Here is a 21673-nt window from a genome sequence, read left to right as displayed (position 1 = left end):
TTTGCCTATGCAATAATAAAGTTATGATAAGATATTGAAAATTCCGGAATTGTGGCACCTTATCAATGTAAACAAAATATTTCTCTCGTCATTAAAATACCTAAGTTCTTTGAGTCCTGTTTGTTTTGTTAATTTGCTGTTTAAACTATCTACTGTTCATTCCCGTTGCTTTTACCGGATGTCTTTTCATCCAATAGCTCAACATTTGCATTGGAAAAAAAAAGGCTCCCTGAAACCTCGAAACATGTGTATGCAGTAATCTGCTAATTCTGTGAGTAAAAACGTTGTTGATTGCCATTTACTTCTCCACACGAAGGTATTTATTTATTTCTTATTGTCCTAAGCATTGATTTTTTTTAAACCTTGAAAATGTGCTACAGATAGAATGAAAACTCAACGCAAAATTTCTTGTTTAATACTCAACTGGTCGTATGTCTCTCTTATGATCAGTTTCCAAATGTCGACTAAAGACGATTTATTTTTTGACATATAGCTGAGCTAAATAAGTTCCAGCCAATTGATTTCAATTTTAAACATACATTTCTTACACTTATTTAAACTTCAACGTATAATGTTAGTTTTGTTACTTGTTTCATTAAGTTTACCTTTAACTTATTAAAAACGGTTTGCATGAAAAACGGATTGGCGAGCGTAACGAGCAGGGGTTAGAGCCCAATATTAAATAATGACTGATGATAATCAGCAAGTAATGCATTTTGAAATTTAAAAAAATACCAATTTTAACAACCTTAAACAATTTTCCCACTCTTAAAAAAAATCAAGAACTTTTTAACGAATTCCGGGACCACAAATCTACATATTTTAGACATGAAAAGAACATGGTAAATATAAATTAAATATTTTCCCAAATAATCATCGACTGCGCAATCATTTTTTCGTTTACTATCTCAGAGTAGCGAATTTCCTGATTCAGGCAAGGCTATGCAGAAGTCTGTTAATTCAACGCAGCTTATGGTTTTTTTTTTTTTTCTATGTAGTGAAAATGGAAAAATTATGCCTTAAAAAACTCAATTGTTTAAGAACTTTTATGCGGGAGGAAAAAAAGAAACTAAAAAAGAGAGGAAATGAAATATAAAAAAGTTTTATAGTCTGTTTTTGTATGATTACAGACTGAATTCGTCGAAACTGAGCAATAAGACGATTCTTCCTGCTGAGCTAGCTACATCACAAGAGAAACGAGCTGATGTGAGCACAGTGGCGGATTGGTTAAAGAAATCGGCCCTGGCATAAAGGGATGCCGCGGCCCCATAGTTTCTGTAGATACTAATTTTTAAAAAAATGATTGGGAAACGATATCACTTAAATAAGTGGAAATTATTCAAAAAAATTAAATACTTTCTTTTAAACAAAATTTAACAGATGGGATTCTTTTCTGTGTTTTAATAGTGAACAATTGATACAAGATAAGCTAAACCTTTGTTTGTAAAAAAAAAAGGTGTTTGTATTAATCTATTTAAGTATTTTTAAGTGCATGGTGCTGTATTGATTATTTCCGTGATGATATCTTTTAACATTACTTCTGTTAGAATAGGGAGGTTATTAGGGAGGCGAGGGGTGTGTGCGTCCCCTTAATTTTTTCAAACATATGTATCAATACAGTAAGAGATAGGGAGTACATTGATTTTCTTGTATATGGGAGTTATTAAATATTAATATTAGAAACCTAATTGTAAGTTTAACATTGAGTCAGAAATATGGGATCCTGGGGTTTCTTCCCCGAAAATTTTTTTAAATTGTAGTCCTAAAAACGCAATTTTAGATGATCTCTGGTGATGTTAGGGAGAGCGGAGATTCGAGGATCCTCTTCCGGCAATTTTTTGGAAGTGAAACTCCGAACTTGCATTTATATATTATGTTCAATTATGTTAGGAAATCGAGGACCGGGAAAATTTCAAAATATTAGCTCTGAAAACGCAGTTTTAAAAGATTTTGGTTGATGCTAGGGAAACGAGAGATTTGAGCAACATCCACCCAGAATTTTTTTGAAATTGAAATCTTAAAAAGGCAGTCGTAAGCTTTTTTTTTCTACTTGGAATTTTTTCGAAATTGAAGCATTAAAAACGAGATTTCTGACGTGCTTTACTGAAGATGACGAAGGGGGAGAGAGGGGGGACTTTCTTTGAAATTTTTCGATGCTGTATTTTCGAAAACGGAGTCATAAACGATCTTTCATATGTTACTAAAAAGAGTGGATCGAGGGTTTTCAACCGGTAAACAACTAAACTTCGGAAAGAGAAATTAGAGGGTTAATATTTAATGCTGAAAGATGAGGTTAGTGAACAATAAAAGATATAAACGTCTGGTGTACCTACGAGGCTATGACACCATGACATGGACTTTTACATGATACAGAATCTGAAGTGAGAAACGAAGTAGATCGATAGGGAAAGTAGTATGGCCAGTTACAAAAATTGCTTTTTGTGTGATGTTTAGATTTAAATTAGAGGTTTTAATTTAATTTTTGGGAATACGTCAAAAAATCTTCTGTCGTGATGTTATGGGAAAAGGGGGATTTGGGGCTTTTTCTCCCTTTTTTTGTGATTGAAGCCCAAAAAAGGTAATTTTAGACTTAGGTAATTTAAGATTAGTAAAGAAGATGCTTAAAGGCCCACCGAAATTTTTCCGACACTGATTTTTGACGCTCTTTAATGATGGGGGGGGGGGGGACGTTTCTAGGTCGATTGTGGCGGAAATACTCTCCTCGAAGTTTTTCGAAGCTGAAATCCCAAATACGTTGTTTTAGGCCATCTTTAATGACGTTAAACTAAGGGTTTCCGGAGTTTTTCCCAGGAGTTCCTTAAAATGCTAAGTTTCAAAAACGCACTTTAGGCAAGCTTTGGTGACTAAAACGGAAGATTTAAGCTCTTTTGGATCCCTCTCTTCTTTCCTTTTGGCTACGTCCCAATCTTCTTTTATTTATTTTATTGATACAAAATATGAAACACTCTCCAACAGTGTTCTCCTTAAAAACCATTTACATTTATATTTTCCGTAATAAAATTTTCAATTAACAGCCTAGTATTTTTATTTGCTTGAAATGCAAGCTATCTGCGGTCCCAGGTAAAAAAAAAACTTTTCTTGAACTGATCCGGTGCTTTGGTGACCTTAAATAACCTTAATGATCTTTGGTCCTTTTTTTTTCACTCTATTTTATTTTAAATATCATTCCTTCTTCACCTCTTGATAAAGTTTTGCTTCAATTTTCAATTCATATACGATTTTCACATTAAAACACTTAGAACTACTGGTGTGACTATTAATTTCATTTTATTTTCAATCTCTCTCGCTATATTTTAATTTTTCTCCTAGTTAAACTATATTTCGGGGGCCTGCATATTTTTCTATATACATAACTCTGATTTTCAGGATGATATTTTTCATTTTAAAAAAATAGGAAAGGTGAATGGTAGAAAAGATCGGTGTGTCGGCGGCCCCTGAGAATCGTATGTTTTTATATAATCATTTTTAAACTGAAGGGTCTTCAACCGTGGGTTTGAACCCTTCGAGGGATATTGAGTGAGACAAACTGAATATTTTATTTTTCGCAAAAAAAAAAAAAAAAAAGAAAAAAAAAAAGAAAAAGAAACGCACATTTAGGAGGTCTTTACTTAAATAATCTTTATAATACAGAATTTTGGATGCTACAAATTGTGTTTTAAGATTCCATTTTCTGTTAAAGCTTTGTTGCAAAAATACTTTTTGTCACTTTAAATCGCAATTGTTATAAATTACAATTCATAACAATTGTGAATTGTTATTCATAAGTAAGTTTAAATGTGAATTGCAATTCATAGATGAAATTGAAAAATGGACAAAAGTATTTTAACTTTTAAATACTGCCCTTGTTTTTCTCTTTTTTATTGCATTACTAAAATGAAATTGGCGGCCCCATTTCTGAAAAACTGGGCTGGTGTAGCATCCCCACAGCCACCTTAGCGACGGCTTGTCACCCTCCATCCGCGGTCTTGAGCCCATGCGTAAAGAGGGATTGAAGCTAGAGAATTTAAGTAGCGGTATTTACATTTTACTGTTGGTAGACAGGGCAACTGATCGGCCTGAAAAATGACCGGCCCACCGGGCAAATGCCCGGTTGATGTTACTTCCCCATTATTGGCAATTTTAATGTGATTCAGTAGTTTACTCTCTAAATATCACCAACAGTGGTCAAATTGAAACCAAATTAAAAAAAAAAAAAAAAAACATTTTTTTTAATCGCCAAAATGGCGAAAAAACTTGGCGAACAAAAGACTGGCCATATATCGCCAAGTATCTGTCAAACTATAACACCACTTGAGTTTGCATCGAAATTAACAATGATTTCCCCCTAAAAAGGGGAAAAAGTCCCCTTTAGAAACACCCGATTGCAACCAAAAGGAAAGGTGCACAACTAGACCTCACTAGGAGTCTACGTACCAAATTTCAACTTTCTAGGACATACCGTTCTTGAGTTATGCGACATAATTACGCACATACGCACATATACATACGTACGGATGTCACGAGAAAACTAGTTATAATTAACTCGGGGATTGTCAAAATGGATATTTCGGCGGTCTATACGCTCTTAGGCACTTATCCACGTGTGGTCGGGTTGAAAAAAAAACTCAACATTCATTCAGGGGTGAGCAAAATGGAAATTAAGGCCGATTTTTGAGTGAAATATTTTTCGCGAATATAATACTTCCTTTTTTGTAAAAGGAAGTAAAAATACGTAAATCGTGACATTTACAAAGATATTCTATCTTGCTATTTTTCAAACCAAATATCTACATTTTTCGATTTATGTGCTTAAAATCGTCTATATTTAGTTTTCATACTTCGAAACAATATTTTCAGCTAATTTTTCGCTTGCTTTTTGCCCTTAGGGAAGAGGAGCTCATAATTACAGCATAATTAGGGATTGCAATACCGTTCCAAAAATTCAATACTAGTATTCGGTATTTTTAAAACGTGATACCGGAATACCAGTATTTCAAATTTCTCAAAAAAAATTTTGAAAGCATATTGTTTCATTGCCCCATTTCATAATTTTGTACGATTTTTTTTTTTTTTTTTTTAACGATTTTTTTTCTTTTTTTCTTTTTTTTAATGAAAACGTATTGTGAATAAATATAAAAGGAAAGAAGAAATGTCATAATACAAAAAATCAAAAAATATATTATGTCATAATAAATAATACTAAAAATCATAATACATTTATTGAATTGTCTCCAACCTTGGAACTCATTTTGTGCTCAACTTTCCAGCAGTTGAAAATACTCTTTCTGAATTCACGCTACTCGGTCGTACTATACCTCTTCTAATTGTATAGAAGTCCTTTGTCTTCGGTCTCTTGCGTGTTATTTTTGGAAAAATTCTTTTGTGCGTGAGTTTCTTTCTTATTGTGTGCATTATAATTATATCTTTTTTAGATTTACTTTCCGAGAGACAATAATTTTTCAATATAAAAATCATTTTCTTTTGAGCAGGAGACGTTTGGGTTTTATTTTAATTATTATAACCCAGTAAATTTAGGATTTTTTGCACCACAAATTTATAATAAAAAAATATTTTCAGAACTAGTTCCTAATAGCATATAGAGTAAATCCTAAAAAGTTCCCTAAGATCCCATGTGAGCTTCCATCCAAAATGGCGGATCAAAGATGGCCGCCTAGTACTTTTTGTTTTACTTATAACTCGGTCAAAAATGAAGATTTTTCAGTTCTAAGAAACCCTGTATGCTCAAAAAGTAATACTGTTTCGATATATACCCTAAAATAACTAATAAAAAGTTCGAATGATTGTTTTGACATCAAAAGCTAAAATTTCTATTTTTTAAGTAATATGCAGTAGAACAAATGAGCTACTAAAATAAGGAATTTTTTATAGTTTTTTTTTAAATATGAACTGCAAAATGATTGATATATTTCATTTATTGAATAATCAAGTAGCTTTTATTCCATTTATGAAAGAAATCGTGCTATTTTTAGCTTTAGAATGAGAATAAGATAAGAGAAAAAAAGTGACCTCATAATGAATTTTCAAAACAAATTGCAGAATATCATTTATTTAGTAATTTGAAAACTGACATATGATATCTTTTTGAAAAGCATGTAAAATATATAAAGAGAAGATAGTAATGTCATTAAAAATCTAGGAATAAAAAGCATCAACATTCAATATCATCATCTTCATCTTCGAAACTGTGCACAGAAGCTGAATTTTTACATGTTTCATCTAAACAATGCATGCAAAACTTGGAACATTAAAAGTCTGCGTTTTCATTGGCATCTAAATCACAGTCTCACATAATTACTTTTATATTTAGTCACAAAACATTAAATACGGAATTCCTTCGGAAGCTTCGGGAAATGACAAAAGCATTGTAAACAGTTCATCTTCTTTCATAACACATCCCCATTTAATTGGATTCATGTTTTTCTTAAGCCACTGTTAGACTTTTGGATAAACATAAAATGGATGTTGTGAAGCAACTGCATTTGTGGGTGGAGGAGCTGCCAAGCTTTAAATTTTGAAGAAGGAGTTTTGGTTAATTATAGCGGTTGTATCGTAAGACGTCTAGAGAATTAAGTGTTACTCCCACCAAAAAGATGTTTCAGCAATACTTCTACAATCTGGGTGACCTTTTCTGGATGTATCAAGCTGAAAACTACTTAGCTGTGAGATGAGAGAAAGCAGCTGGAGATTTTCCTTTAGCAACTTGAAAGCTCAAGATTTATCCTCTCAAAATATAGCTGACGTGGAGCCGATGTCACATCCTGTAGCTTCGTGGAGCAAAAGAAAAGGATCCTTCAAGGGACCCAACGCTTCTTGTACATTCAATAATTCAATATATTGTAATACTTTTCTTTGTATTAAATCGGTTTGGGGGTAAAAAATACAGTGATGTTCCAGACATACCTCTTTCACTTAGAATCGAGAGCAGATCTGTATCAGTGCCTATTACTGCGACTGGTCTGGAGCTATTCTGGCATGTTTTTATAGCAATTGAGCAAATTAATAGATTGACTTCCCAATTCACTTGTACAACAGTCATTCCTCCTAACCGGAAGTCCATCATAATTTGAATTTATTTTGATTTGTTCTCAGAATTCCGCAAAAAGTTAGTCTACATGGTCTCGATCCCACTACATTTTCTTCAAACAGCAGTAGTCTCAGACATTTTCGACATCACTTTTCTTTGTTTTTCCTTTGTTTGTGTCGTATCCATTAAAAACCACTGCTCCACATAAAAATAAGTTTTTTCTGAAGACACCTGAAGTATTTGAGGCATTTGTCTTTTTATTATACCTCTGACTCGTCCCATGCCAATGCGTGCATAAGAAATCCTTCATCTTTAATGGACAAAAAGATTGGTGGTGGGTGGCTTAAAAAAAAAACTCTACTGATCAATGATAGCTGCCATGCTTGAGTTTTTATCCTTTCTCAGGGCAGGGTCGGACTAATACTCCGTCAGTCCGTGCCCCAGCACGGAGCAAAAAAAATTGAGGGGCGCAAAATTGCCAATTCAAAATGAGAAAAATATTTGCAATTGAGCGGCTGAAAAAAAAAAAAAAACTAAGTTCTCTGGAAAAAATACTGGTACCATCTACAAATGAAGATGGCGCATCGCGATATCCCTTTATCTAGTCTGTAATCGTAGTCTGCGCAAGTTTGAAGTAAAATGTGTTAGTTCTTGTCGAACGTTACCTAATTACAGAGACTTTAAAATCATTTTAAATGAAGGAGAATCATCAGTAGATGATCAACAGCAGCAGGGGCGCTACGAACTTAAATTTTTTGGAGGTGAGAAATTCTCTGTCGAACGAAAATCCAAACTTTGCAGGATGATAAAATGCGGGTATGACACATGTACTTATACCTCATAAGTAAATCACCAGTAAATAGTTACATTCAGGCATTTAAATATTTCAATTATGTCTTCATATTTGCAGAATCGTCAGGAAAAATTTGCCGAATTATGAAATTTTTGAGAGATCAGAGTGACCCCCATCGGGGTGCCCATAGTCACCACAGGAGGGGAGCGGGGAAAACATCCCAGTTTTTCAGAAAGCGAGCAACCAATTTGATTTTAGTTATGTAACGAAAGGAAATCCTTCGTAGATTTAAAAATTTAAAAAAAATAGCGAAAATTACCATATTTTCCCAGTAAAATTTGGGAACAAAGTGCAAATTAAAAATGTATACATGTATTTAGTGATATATCAGAGAACATCTGTACTAATAAGAAAAACCAACTAAGAGCCACTGAAATGAACGCTTCAAACATCTTTAAATAGGAGGAAAAAAAAAAGCTACAGTAATAGGACTAATTTTTGCGAGCTTAATTTTTACGAAAATGAAGATAATGGTAATTTTGCGAGCTGAAAATTTCGCGATTTTTTTTATAAACAGAAGCGAAAGTTGAAAAATCCAACGTAAAACGATATTTCGCCAGGTTTAAAATTTTCGATTATGACGGGGTTGCAAATATTAAAGCCTCGTGAAAATAAGTGCTTTTACAGTATTCAGTGCAATTTAGAAACTCATGGCAAGCTTTAGACTAAAAAATGTACAAATTTATAAATAAACAAGATGGCATTTTTCTGTTTCTGTTTTTCTCACTTTAGTTTTTTTTCCTTACCATGAAAATCTCCAGCTAAATGCTGAAAAATGTATGTGCCGCCGAAATATGGTTCAAACAGATGAAATGTCCAAGTAGAGAGAGAGAAATGATATTTAAACGATTGTAATGAAAAGTAGCACCAGAGGTTGTTAAATGGTTGAAGGGAAAAAACGAAGGTAAAACAAGAATTCTGCAGGAGATTAATGAGGCACAATATCTAAAATAAAACAAAGTAGAAAAAATGACCATAGTTATCACACAAAAGTCAAAAATAAAATAAAATAATAAATAAATAGAAACACCTCCGTCCGAAACAATGAAATATTCTACTGGGGCTGAAAGCGTTTGAATTCAAACATGTTAAAATGTTTGGGTGAAAATTTAAAATTTTAATATTTGCGATTTTAGGACTCTAATTTCGAAAGAGTTCCTAGAATTAGGAAAAACCCTCTAAAACCCCTAGAATCCTGAAACCTGCTCCCTATAACATCATCGAAGATTGTCTACAGTTGTTTTCAAAACTTTAATTTGGAAAAATTTCCGAGGAAGTCTCCTCGAATCTTGCTCCTTCTCCTAATGTCATCAAAGATTGCTTATAATTTGCGTAGTTATGATTTCCATTTTGAAAAGTTTTTGCCGAAGCTCTTCCGAACCTTCCCTCTCAACCATCAAAGATCAACTTCTGTTTAAACGATTTCAATTTCAAAAAAATCCGAGTTGAGAGGCACTTAACTCTCCTCATCCTAACACCCTGAAGATCGTCTAAAACTGCGATTTTGGAAATTAAACTTCTGACAATTTACTATGGAGAATTCTCCAATCCCATTTCTTCTGTTAAGATGACTTACAATTACGTATTTTGTACGAAAAACGTATGGGGGATGATCCCAGACCCCATCCCGTTCCCTTACTTCAACAAAGGTTGCCTGCCGACCGAGTGGTGTAACGTTAGGCGTTGGCATCTTACGCCTGAAGACACATGTTCAAACCTGGACCCAAATCAGTGAATTTTCAAGATGCATAAAATAGACAGCGCCCGGGTCGTATGATTTTGCGGCATGTAAAAGATCCCTTGATTATTCGTTTGCCTTAAAGTACTCTTGGAAGAAAAATTCCCAGCTCTATTTTGCATCGTGAGAGCCCAGGTACCTCCATCTGATACGGAAACTGGGCGTCGATATTATCGTGGCACGGAGTAACATGAAAGAATGGATGCTATGTCGGGAGCTCACACTAGGCCTACAAAAGTGAAAGCCTCTAACACAGCCTTATTAGAAATAAATAAAAAAAGACAAAGATTGTAACAACTGCAGTTTTTTTTTTTTTTTTTTTTTTTTTGGGAAAATGTTCCTCTCTAGATGCTTTGATAATCCCTTCTTCCCTTCCTTTTTTCAAATTTTGTTTACAGAACTAAAATTTCGAATCGTTTAAAATTTTGTTTTGAGCCTTCAAGTTCGAAAAATTTCAAATTAAGGCCCCCTTAACATTCCTTCTCTTCCTTATATCATTAAAGATTGTCTAAAATCGCGTTTTTACCCCCTATTTATGCACAAAATTTACCCATGACGCAATGTTCACATTGCTCTTTTTTTTTTTTTTTTTTGAGCAATCACGTATTGCTTATTGTTTTCACTTGACCGTTGAACGACGTTCGTCCTTTGATTTTATTTTTCTATTATAATGCAGGCGTCCACGTGCCTCGGAATCGAATTAGTGAAACACCGTTTATACGTTTCTCTTTCATACGTTACGACTCCCACTCATTAAATCAGACGTTAGATCCGCTCTCTCTCAGATCACTGTCTTATGAATGGAGAATTGGAAATCACCAGAATCAAATCTGTTAACTGATTGGAAAATTATTACTGATATTTATTACATTAATTGCCAAGTTACTTTGACAAATCTTTTGCGGTTGCCAAAAAATGTAAAAAAGAGCATGTATTTACTTATTTGTTGAGGGGGGTTGTCTTTATACATGCAGTTCAAAAGGGGCGCAATTTTTCCCTTTTGCACGGAGCGGTTTAAAAGCTAAATCCGGCCCTGCTCAGGGAAACCCAACCAAAAAGCGAGGGTAGCTGAGGGGCTAATTCATAATTGAGATATCTCGTAAATTATCATTTGATTTGAAAACAGCAGCATCCTGGTCAAAAACTGTTGAAAACTGAACAGAACGCTCATTTCTTAATAATAACCCCTTTTTTTTTCTGAAGTTTTAACATCCCCAAAATAATTTCCTAAAGTTGAAGGCAGTGATCTTTCACCGATATTTCTTCCATTTTCACATAATTATACGAAAACATAATTTAAAAAAAAAAAAAAAAAATTCTAGAGTAACTATTTGCTACCTAAAATGCACAAAAATACAATTTTCAGATAACAATGATCTTTTTATTAAAAAAAAAGTTTTGAACGATTTTTGATCGAATTTCTGTCGTTACTGTGAGTGGTGTTTTTTTTTTTTTTTTTTTTTATTCACTCAATATTACGAAAGGAATTTGGAGCCACTTTATGATTTATGGTAGTTTTAAAGAGTTAAAAAGATCAGCATTGAATTTTCACACCGAAAATTTTGCATTTCATACAAAAAACACAATTTGCAGATAATATATGTTTATAGCTTTTTATGGGGAAATGTGGATAAAACATAAGTACCAATTCAAACATACATAGCATTATTTAAACCTGTAAAATAACAACTATTAACTAATACATGAGGAAAATATTTAAAAAAAAAAATACTCCAAAAAAATGTAAAAAAAATATTTATTTTAGTAGCTTAAGTGTTCTGCTGCATGTTATATAGAACACTGAAATTTCAGTTTTTGGTGTCAAAACCAATGCTGGAAATTTTTTATTGGTTATTTTAAGTTATGTATAGAAACAATATTACTTCTAGAGCCTACAGTTTCTTTCAGAACTGAAAAGTTTCCATTTTTCGTCGAGTTATAAGGAAATCACAAAGTATTAGGCTGCCATCTTTGATCCGCTATTTTGGATAGAAGCTCACATGAGAACTTTGGGGACTTTTCAGGATTCGTTCTATACATCAGGAACTTATCCTGAAAAATTCAGATAATTATAAATTTGTGGCGCATCGACCCTATTTTTGGCCTAAATTTACTGGGCTATTAGCTCTTTGATTTGAAATTTACGATAAACTTGACAAAATTTGATCTTGTTAGTTTCTCTTATTCGTTTTAGCGTTCTTTTCAAAAAACCCTATATACACAGTGCAGTCACATTAATGTGACCACCACGTACTTTCCACGTCAGAGTTAAATAACCAATCACAGAAAGCAGGTGGCAGAACAGTACAGTTGAGGTATATAAAGGGTGTGTGAGGGCTTCGGAAAACATTTCAATCGTTGGCGTAATGCAGATACGAAGCGATTTATCCGACGTCCAAAAGGGCATGATCATTGGCTTTCGGGTCAAGGGTGGAAGCATTTCCGAAACGGCTGAGTTTGTGACTGTTCGCGTGCCGCCGTGGTAAAAGTGTACCGCGCATGGCAAAATGGGACCGTCCAAAATCAGCGACGTGGCAAATGTGGTGCACAACGGGCCATAGATGACAGAGGCGAACGACAGTTGCGGAGATGCGTTCGGGCAGATAGATGGGCTACCGTTGAGCAACGGACCACCAAAATGGACCAAGGGGCTACCAAAAGTGTCTCCCAAACTACTATTCAGCGAACATTGCTGCGTCTGGGCCTCCGAACCAGACGCTTGGTTCGTGCACCAATGCTGACTGCTGTTCATCGACGACGAAGGCTAGATTTTGCACGCCAGTACAGCAGCTGGAAATCCACTGAGTGGCGACAGGTAGCGTTTTCAGATGAATCGCGTTTTATGTTCCATCGGACAGATAGACGTTGGCGTATAAGGCGTGAAGCCTCTGAAAGGAACCACCCTGCAACCGTTGCCGGAACGGTCCAAGCCGGAGGCGGGAGCATTATGGACTAGGGAATGTTTTCCTGGCATTCTCCGGGTTCACTGATCATTGTGGAAAGCACGATGGATCAATACAAGTACGCATCTGTCCTTGCGGACCATGTCCACTCCTACATGCGCATTGTTTTTCCTCAGGATGACGGCATCTTCCAGCAGGACAATGCGAGGTGCCATACAGCTGCCAGTGTACGTGCGTGGTTCGAAGAGCACCAGGATGAGTTTACCGTCCTCCCCTGGCCAGCAAACTCATCTGACTTAATCCCAATCGAGCATCTGTGGGACCATCTCGATCGAGTTCTTCGCGCCATGGATCCTCAACCGCGTAATCTAGCGCAGCTGGCTACGGCATTAGAGTCGGCATGGCTCAACATCCCAGAGAACACCTTCAAGGACCTAAGTGACTCTCTTCCTGCACGTCTCGCAGCAGTCCGCTCTGCGAAAGGTGGTTATTCTGGCTTTTGACAGATGGTAACATTAATGTGACTGGACTGTGTATATATAATTCTTAGAACTTAAAATAAAATATTCTACATTTAGACAGCGCAAATGCAGCTAAAGTGTTAAATGTATATTATATATATCTCATTTAAAGTCTCACTCGTAAGTGGCACACTAGCAAGTGTATGAAACAAAAACAACAAGAAACATATAAGAATAATAACAGTATAAATTGAAAAACTATGCGAAGTTGAACAATATGAACTTTAGAATTTCAGAATGGGCAGTAACTGCTACGTTATCAAAGAGCTGGAGCAGTTGGCATAATATATGTATATGTCTAAATGTAGAATATTTTATTTTTGTTATTAATTTGTAGGTTTCTAAACCTGCAAATTAATATATTATAATCTCAAGGTGTACGAACACTTTTGGGAGCCACTGTATATATTAACATGGTGCACAAAAACTCACAAAAATGCGACTCAGCTCACAATTTAGTGATGAAAATACCATTTTGCAATTTTTTCGCTACTTTTGTTTAAGTTTAATGATATTGTAAAGTGGGGCTACTTGAACCCATGAGGAAAAAAGTGTTTAAACTCCGTCCTGGTCCTGTATAACTCAATGTATAGACTTAACTTTCTCCGTGACAGGTAACAGTACTAGGTAAAGGCTGGAGCATGAAACAAAGTTCCTGCTATTCCCGCCTTTTTCTGATTGAGGTTATGATTGCAAGTTGTTTAAACAGTTGTTTTTTGTGTCTGCAAACTTTCAGATGGAAATTCATTGAAACATCTGATATCATCAAGGTTAAGGTAGTTTTATGTTTGTTTCTATTTCTTAGTAAAATAACAGCGTTTTAAGGTAATAGCAATATAATTAACACAGTAATTAACATAAGTTAGTAAAAGTGCACTGGTTGCCTTAAAATGGAGTTATTGAACCCAGCGTTCAAACAGCCGCAAAACACATTTCATCACTAAATTATATTAAGTAAGGTTTGTAACCTTTTAATATAAAGAGATTAGTTACTATTTATACCCGTTTTTTTTTTTTTTTTTGCAGATCTGGGGATAAAAAGGGTCTGAAAGTAAAAGAGAACCCCTTGAAGTAGGAAATTATTTTGTAGATTATTAAGAGGAAAAATTACAATTGTGCCCAGATTCAACTAATTCCGGAGAAATCTCTTAGAGAGTGGCATCAGCCCATTTTGACTGAAGTATATGAACTCTAATGAAGAGTTTTTCTTTTTCTGCGTCTGATAAAATGTGTTTGGAACTTCTATTCTATATAGCATTCAAATTATATCGCTTTTTAAAGCAGATTTTAATAACAGCTAAGCCTTTACTCACAGATGAACAAATTCATTGTTGGCCGACAAAATTAAACACGATTTAAAATTTTTATCTGTTGCCAGTTTCCATTTGTTAGCAAACAAACAATTAAAATCGATTTTTAATAATATAAGGCTTTTAAAAGGATTTTTAACTATCCCTCTAGATTCTACAGTTGCTTCTCAGTCGGGGTTTTTTTTAATTTTTAATTTTATATAGTTTGTACAGTTGGCTCTCTGTTTAACAACTTTCAAGGGACCACAAAAAATCGTCCTTAAGTAGAAAGCGTCTTTAAATAGAATGCTTTTAAAACTATAGTGGACCATCCGGGACTATTAAAAGACGTCTTTAAATAGAGAAAGTCGTTAAATAGAGAGTCGTTAAACAGAGAGCAAACTGTATATTGATTTACATAAATAATTGGCAATTTATATAAATAATTTGCTCATTAGAATGTATGTTTTGAGTTTATTTTTCAAAATCATTGGTCCTTCTTGATACCACTATCTGTTTTACAGCTTTTTCCAATAGATTTGCTGAGTGGGCGGACCAAGTAGCCCCAGCGCGGAGCTACTTGAACCCAGTTTTTACAAATCGGAAAAAAAAATGCAAACAGTTGAATTGTTTAAAAAAGGCTTTAGGTGGTAGCAGAACATCGGAAAAGTGGTAAAAACAAGGTTATCAGTTCACACTCCGTGTTGCCAGATTGGGGGAAATTTCCCCATTTTTGGGAAATCTGGTGCTCTATGGGGAAATTATGGGGAAATGGGTTTTGAGGGGAATTCTTTGGGGAAGAATTTTTTCCTTGGGGAAAACCTGGGGGGAAAAAAAATCTCGGGAAAAAAGATTTTTTTTTCATATTTAAATTCGCGTCAAGAAGTAGTGGGAACATTGTTCGTATCAAACAGCGTTGGGTTAGCTTTGCTTAACTTTATGGAATTCGCATTTCGCATTATGTGGAATATTATGCTATGGAATTCGCATTAATGTTCTTCGTGGGTAACTAGTTGATACGTGAAACAGGTAAATTAAGTGCAATGAAGAATGTTCTTGGATAAATATATACAAAAATCCTAGTTTAAATGTACATACAGAAGCAGAATAGTAAATGAGAGTCGAAAAAAATATTTGGTTATTTCTTATCTCTTGGTCAGGCACTTGTATTTATGACTAGTGGCACTCGCACGGCTTTGCACGTAATAGAAAATTAAAAGGCCTTTTGGTCCCCGTGTATTTACAAATAATGCATAATGAATTTCTCGCCAATTTGCTTGCCCATGTTACGGTTCCACGTTATAAATTGGTAATTTACTCGTCCATCTTATGATACTTTTGTTCGGGAAAATGTTCTTAAAATTGGAATAGAAAACTAACAAAATCATTTCTCAAAAAATCGCTTAAAGGTGCACACCCCCATGCTACAAACTAATTCTTTGCCAAATTTCATGAAAATCAGCCGAACGGTCTTGGCGCTATATGCGCGTTAGAGATCCTGACAGACAGAAAGAGATCCGGACAGAGAGATATCCAAACAGAGAGTCTTTCAGCTTTATTATTAGTAAAGATAAAGAAAGATAAAGAAGACAAAAAAAAAAAAGCGAAAATGTACAGAAAAAAAAAGTAGGGGAATTTTATTAGAAAATTTGGCTATTTGGGGGAAAAAAATTTTCAAGAGACAAAAATATTAGAGGAAGTCGATTCATTTTATGAAAATATTAATGGAAAAATAATTTTTGCATTTGGGGAATTTTGGTAGAAAACATCGCTTTTGGGGGAAAAGTTGGAAGGGAATTGGGGAAATCTGGCAACACTGATCACACTATGGGTTTAACAAAGCATTCAGTGTCAAACTCGCAAAAAGCTTGAAATTGTGGGTCCAAGAAGCCCCACTTTAAGGTGTTCTATTAGTTTGTGCTTTTGAAGCCAAATTTTTACATCAATAGATTGATTTTGGGTCTGTATCATGGAAAAAGAAACGTACATTTAAGATACAAGTACAGATATTTCTGTACGTGAGAGCCAGAAGGAAGTATGTCCAAAAATTATGATGTTCTGTTTATTAGTGCATTGTATGTAGAAGCCTATTCCGTATCCAGCCATGCGAACGTAATTCTTTAAAAAAAAACATTTCCATTTTTTTTTTTACCAAGAGCGTGCGTCCCATCCTTTGCACACGCCAGAAAAGTTTTCCTCCCTACTGTTTCGTTATCATAATGTGACTTACGTTCCTTTGGCTCTGAGGCACATATTTAATAAGTTAAACTGAAATTCTTTGAATGAAACTAATTATTTTCAGCTAATACCGAAAATACCGGTATTTTACCTTAGCAAATACCGGTATTACGAAATTTCAAAATTTCTTTAAATATCGGTATTCGGTATTGCAATCATTAAGCACAATGCTGAAAAAATAAAGTAAACAGACTTTTGCAGTAAGTTACGGCCCTAAGCCAGGGCTAAGGCAGAAATGCATAAAATACACCGCCAGCTCAGTCATGGAATGACTGAGCTGGCAATGTATTTTATGTAAACAGACTTGCCTATTTTTGAAAATGGTCATCACTAAAACTTTTACATGATCACCACTATCGCATCCGACTGAAATCAAATTAAAAATGTGCATGTAAGAGCAATGTGAACAAGTATAAGAGTGCAAAGGGTTGAAAAGGCAATTACCTTTTGTACTTCATAATTAAATTTATTGATAGGATCACCAAAATTTTAAGAAAAGTTAAAAACAATGAAAAAAAAATGTATTGTGAATTTAAGTAAATCTCTATGTTTCAAAACTTCAGCATGATTTTACTATCAAAACTCCCAGATTTAAATGTTTTATCCCCAGTGGCTTATTACTGCATTGGGTAAAAAAATTACACTAAAATTATTATGGTTTACATTAATTTATCAATGATATGCATTTACTTTGATTTATTCACATTAACTAATTTAATCGAATAAATTAAAATTAACAAAAAAAAATTCTAAATGAAATCGCACTGGAGAATGTGGGGCCCATTGAAATAGCGGGGCAAAGTGAAATATTTAAATAATTTATTTGTATTTTAAATAGTTTGTACAATTATTCAAGCACATGCAGGGCAAAGTGAAACAGTTTATTTTCTTTACTCACTTTCTCATTCACTAAATAGAGGGTAACAACTTGTAAAATTAGAGGGTTTCTCACTTCAACATAAGAGTAAACTGCATACCCATGGTTCACGGGCGCCCACGAAGGAGGTTATGGCAGACTACGGCACAAAAATTTTTAGGGGCCATTTCATAGGCCCTTAATTTCTATTTTGGGTATTATTGCACCCAAAGGAGATCTCCACAGCTTCTGAGTAGAGATGTGCCAAGCACTATATTTTGCAGAATATCAGGTTAAAATTTAACAGTAATATTTTTATTTTATGCTAATTTAAAATAGAAAATGTTCTATTTTGTGACTTTTGTGAAACGTAAGTACACTTCCACAAAACATTCAATTTCATCTGCATTAAAAATTAAAACTATTATAAGAAAATAAATAAAAGATAAAAGAAATCCTTCTAAAAGCAAATTAATATAGTAAATGGCTGATTTGGTTTATGTTTATCTGAAATTCTGCAAATTAAGCTTTTTCCTGACACTGATTTGATAATTTATAATCATGTTAACATGTTATAAATAAAGACTCTTGTTAAATACCTATGTCCCTGCACCATAATTTACAGCTATTATACTTTGATTACAATGAAAAATGTAATTTCATTGTTTTTAATCATCATTTAATATTTCCATGTTTGAAATGTTATCAAGCTTGTAACAGCAAGGTTGATACAGTATGTCATAAGTTTGAGAAAAATTGAAACACAACAAAATTTAAGTTTAAAGTCTAAGTGTTTTTGCTTACATTAAATGTGACACATTACTTTGAATGTCATAATAATTATACTATAGTACTATATTACAACTTTCATTCACTGTATAAAAAAAAATGTTTGTTTACTTTGTTGTTAGTTGCTGAGTACTTAAATTTGCTTACTATCCTGATGCCGAATATTAAAGTATTTGGCCAAACTGAATACCAACCGAATATTCGATGCATCCCTACTTTTGAGAAAGCACTTGGAAGAATGGGTTTACTCTTGAGTTAACCTGCAATCTAAACAAAGAGGAAAGAACTTCAACAAGACTTCCTAAGAAACATTTTATTTCAGCTGTTTACATTTCTCTGTACAACTTATATAATTAAAACAGCATGGTCCACATTCATAAAGCTACATCTCAGTAAAGAGTGTCATCTATATAACAAATAATCAATTTAAAACAAAACGTACATTAAAATTCTTATAATTTTTTAAACTAAGCTATTTACAAAACCTAATAATTTTAACAAATATTTATAATAAATTGGCAACCAGCCTCCATCTAAACATTATATATAAATTATATTACTATAGGAACAAGAATTGACTGATTAGTGTGAAATATACCTTGACTAATTTTGAGCTTGAATAATTGATGTTGACATTGACTATAAGCAAAGTCTCAAAGATTTTCGATTTTTGAGGCAATTCAAAACAATGTCATAAAATTTCTGCTGTTGAATTTCATTGGAGACTAAGAAATGCTTTTATGAAAACAATAATTTTTAGTATAAATATGAGGACTTTATGACCCTCCCCCCTCCCAAAGTTTTAGAAATATTAGAGCTAAACTTTAATTCACATATTGAAAAAAATTCTAAAAAGTAACTTTTAATAAACATATTTTTAAAAATGTGAACTAAAACATTTTTTAAAACAGATAACTCAATTTTAGTAAGCATTTTTCCCCCACTAAAATCTTAAGTTTCAAGTTAACAATAGTTTAAATAAATATTTTGTTTTTAAATTGTATTAATTTGATTTGCTAAACAACAATCAAGATTTTATTGCTAACATTTTGAATCATTTTCAAGTACATATTATACTTAAGTACATATCAAGCTTATCAAGTACATTAAGTACTTTTTCTTATTTTCAAAATTCAAAAGATCATAAACAAGTATTATTCAAAGAAGCACTAAATATATTTATAGCTAGTGTTTCTATAAGTAATATGCAGTTATAATGTTTCAAAAAATAAATAAAATTAACAATTTTTTGCCAAAACAATGAAAAATTTTCAGACCTGCAAAAGATAGTAATTTAAAAATTAGTTTTTTTCAATCAAAGTTGTATCCCATGGCAATCCTGCACAACAAAATCAGCACTATTTTAGTAAGTAAATGTATAAAATTGGTTTACTACTTCACTAGGCAGAAAGTCAGATAAAAATAACTAAATAAAAAAATTAACTTTAAAAAAAAAATTACTTTAATAATATTTTTGTTGATTTAAATTAGCAGTATAACAACACCGTAAACATAAAATACTTGTTTAAATAAAAAATAAAAAAATTACATAACATTTCATTTTGCAGCTTCATTTTCATCAATTGTAGTTTAATTCATTCAAAATATCATTCAAAGAAATGTACTGCATATATAGCAATAAAAAGGAACTTTGAAAAAGTAGGAAATTTGTTCATGGGTTATAAAAGACATATATATGTTAAACAAAAACCATATAGACAGTTCCTAATTAAATAGCAAAATAGAAATAGCACAATGTGCATTTATTCTAAAGAACTGAATTGACTTACTTAAATTTGATAATTAATTTTAGAAATGAAATTAAATTTATAAATACAGTCCTTAGCATTTTTAGTATACACATTTACTGATTAGTCTATAACAAATGTTCTGTTTCAATTACTTGATTTCAAGAAAAGTTACACTGCTGGGAAAATTCTTAAAACAAATTCAGTATACTCTATTGGGATTCTAATAGTAATTAGCAGATTTTAAGAACATATCTCCCTTAAGTTTTATTTTCCCATTCTTTTTAATCAAATATTCTACTGCAATGCACATAAACTTCTATAATTTTTTCTATAATTTATCACAGTTTTATAAGTCATCCCGATTGTCTTTATCTTGACTAGTCAATCATCATTTTAGGAAATTCGTTAAAATCAAATAAGGAGATGATGATAAATTACTTACTAAAAACAAAGCATCAATTTTGCTACTTCATAAATCTTTGAAAGAAGCAATTGCTTAGTACTTTTTTTTTCTTTTTCAATAATGTATAATATATAGTGTATGTAAATGTACACATATAGTTTCAATGAATAACATTTTCAATACAAATCTGAAGAAATTAACATAAAACAACAGATCTCTAAAAGTTCACTTTAATAAAATTTCTGAGTCATAACAAAATGAGAGGTGTCTCAAAAGTCTTGAAATATTTCAAATTCAAGAAAAGAATCTTAGATTTATTATAAATTCAAAACTTATAAAATATGCAAGCACTAATAAGATTACTACCCATAAGTTGTCTTGCTACAATGATTTTTCAAGTGTTCAATGTACTATATCAGGCACATGAACTTAAAAGTAGTACTGTTAATGAGTGAACCATTAACTAGTTTATTCAAATATTCAAACGTTTAATTTGCCAACTGATGAAAAGGCAGAAAAAATTTTCATAATATACAGGGTGATTATAATTAAAGTTCCACTTTCAAAACGGTGTAAAAATAAAACCATTATTCCAAATGACCTTAAATTTCAACGGAATGTTATCGAAGAAGGGGGGAAACGTATAGTAGAAGAAAAAAACTAGTTGGAATTTTTAGCAATAGATGGCGCTGCAAGTGTCAGAATATGCAAATCAAAACACCTGTCATGTGCACGACTCATTGAAGTGGTTACAAAAACGCCAAATACACGTTTTTTCCCCTCATTTCACATCTGAGAAGTTCACTATGACTGTCTCAATAAAAACCTGGCCGTCCCGATCACCTGATCTTAACCCGTGTGACTTCTGAATATGAGACTATAAGAAAGTTGTTGTTTTCAGTGCTCCGATTGCAAACTTTGCTGAGCTGAAGGCATGCATTCTAAATGTGACCCGGAAACACTTCAATCAGTCGTAGAACAAGCTGTTTCTCGATTTCAACTTCTAACAGAAAACGGGGGGTACATCATACTGAACATCTTTTGCGCCGTCTCACGAAAATTAAAGTCCGATTTGATTTTTACTGATGCTTTTCATGCAGTTTTCGGCCTCAGGACAATTAAAAACCGATTTTTCAGATCCGATGTGATATGACCTTGCCCTCTTGGATGGGCTTACTTAACTAACAGTATCACACCTGTACCCTTGTGCACTCTAAGTAGTACGGTGTTTTAACCTATAGTTTACACCTTAGGTAATATTTTATAATTTATTTGTCATTTGTAGTC

Source organism: Uloborus diversus, chromosome 6 (genome assembly GCF_026930045.1).
Source record: "Uloborus diversus isolate 005 chromosome 6, Udiv.v.3.1, whole genome shotgun sequence".
NCBI classification, from domain to species: Eukaryota; Metazoa; Arthropoda; class Arachnida; order Araneae; family Uloboridae; genus Uloborus; species Uloborus diversus.
Note: the sequence above shows the minus strand (reverse complement) of the source record.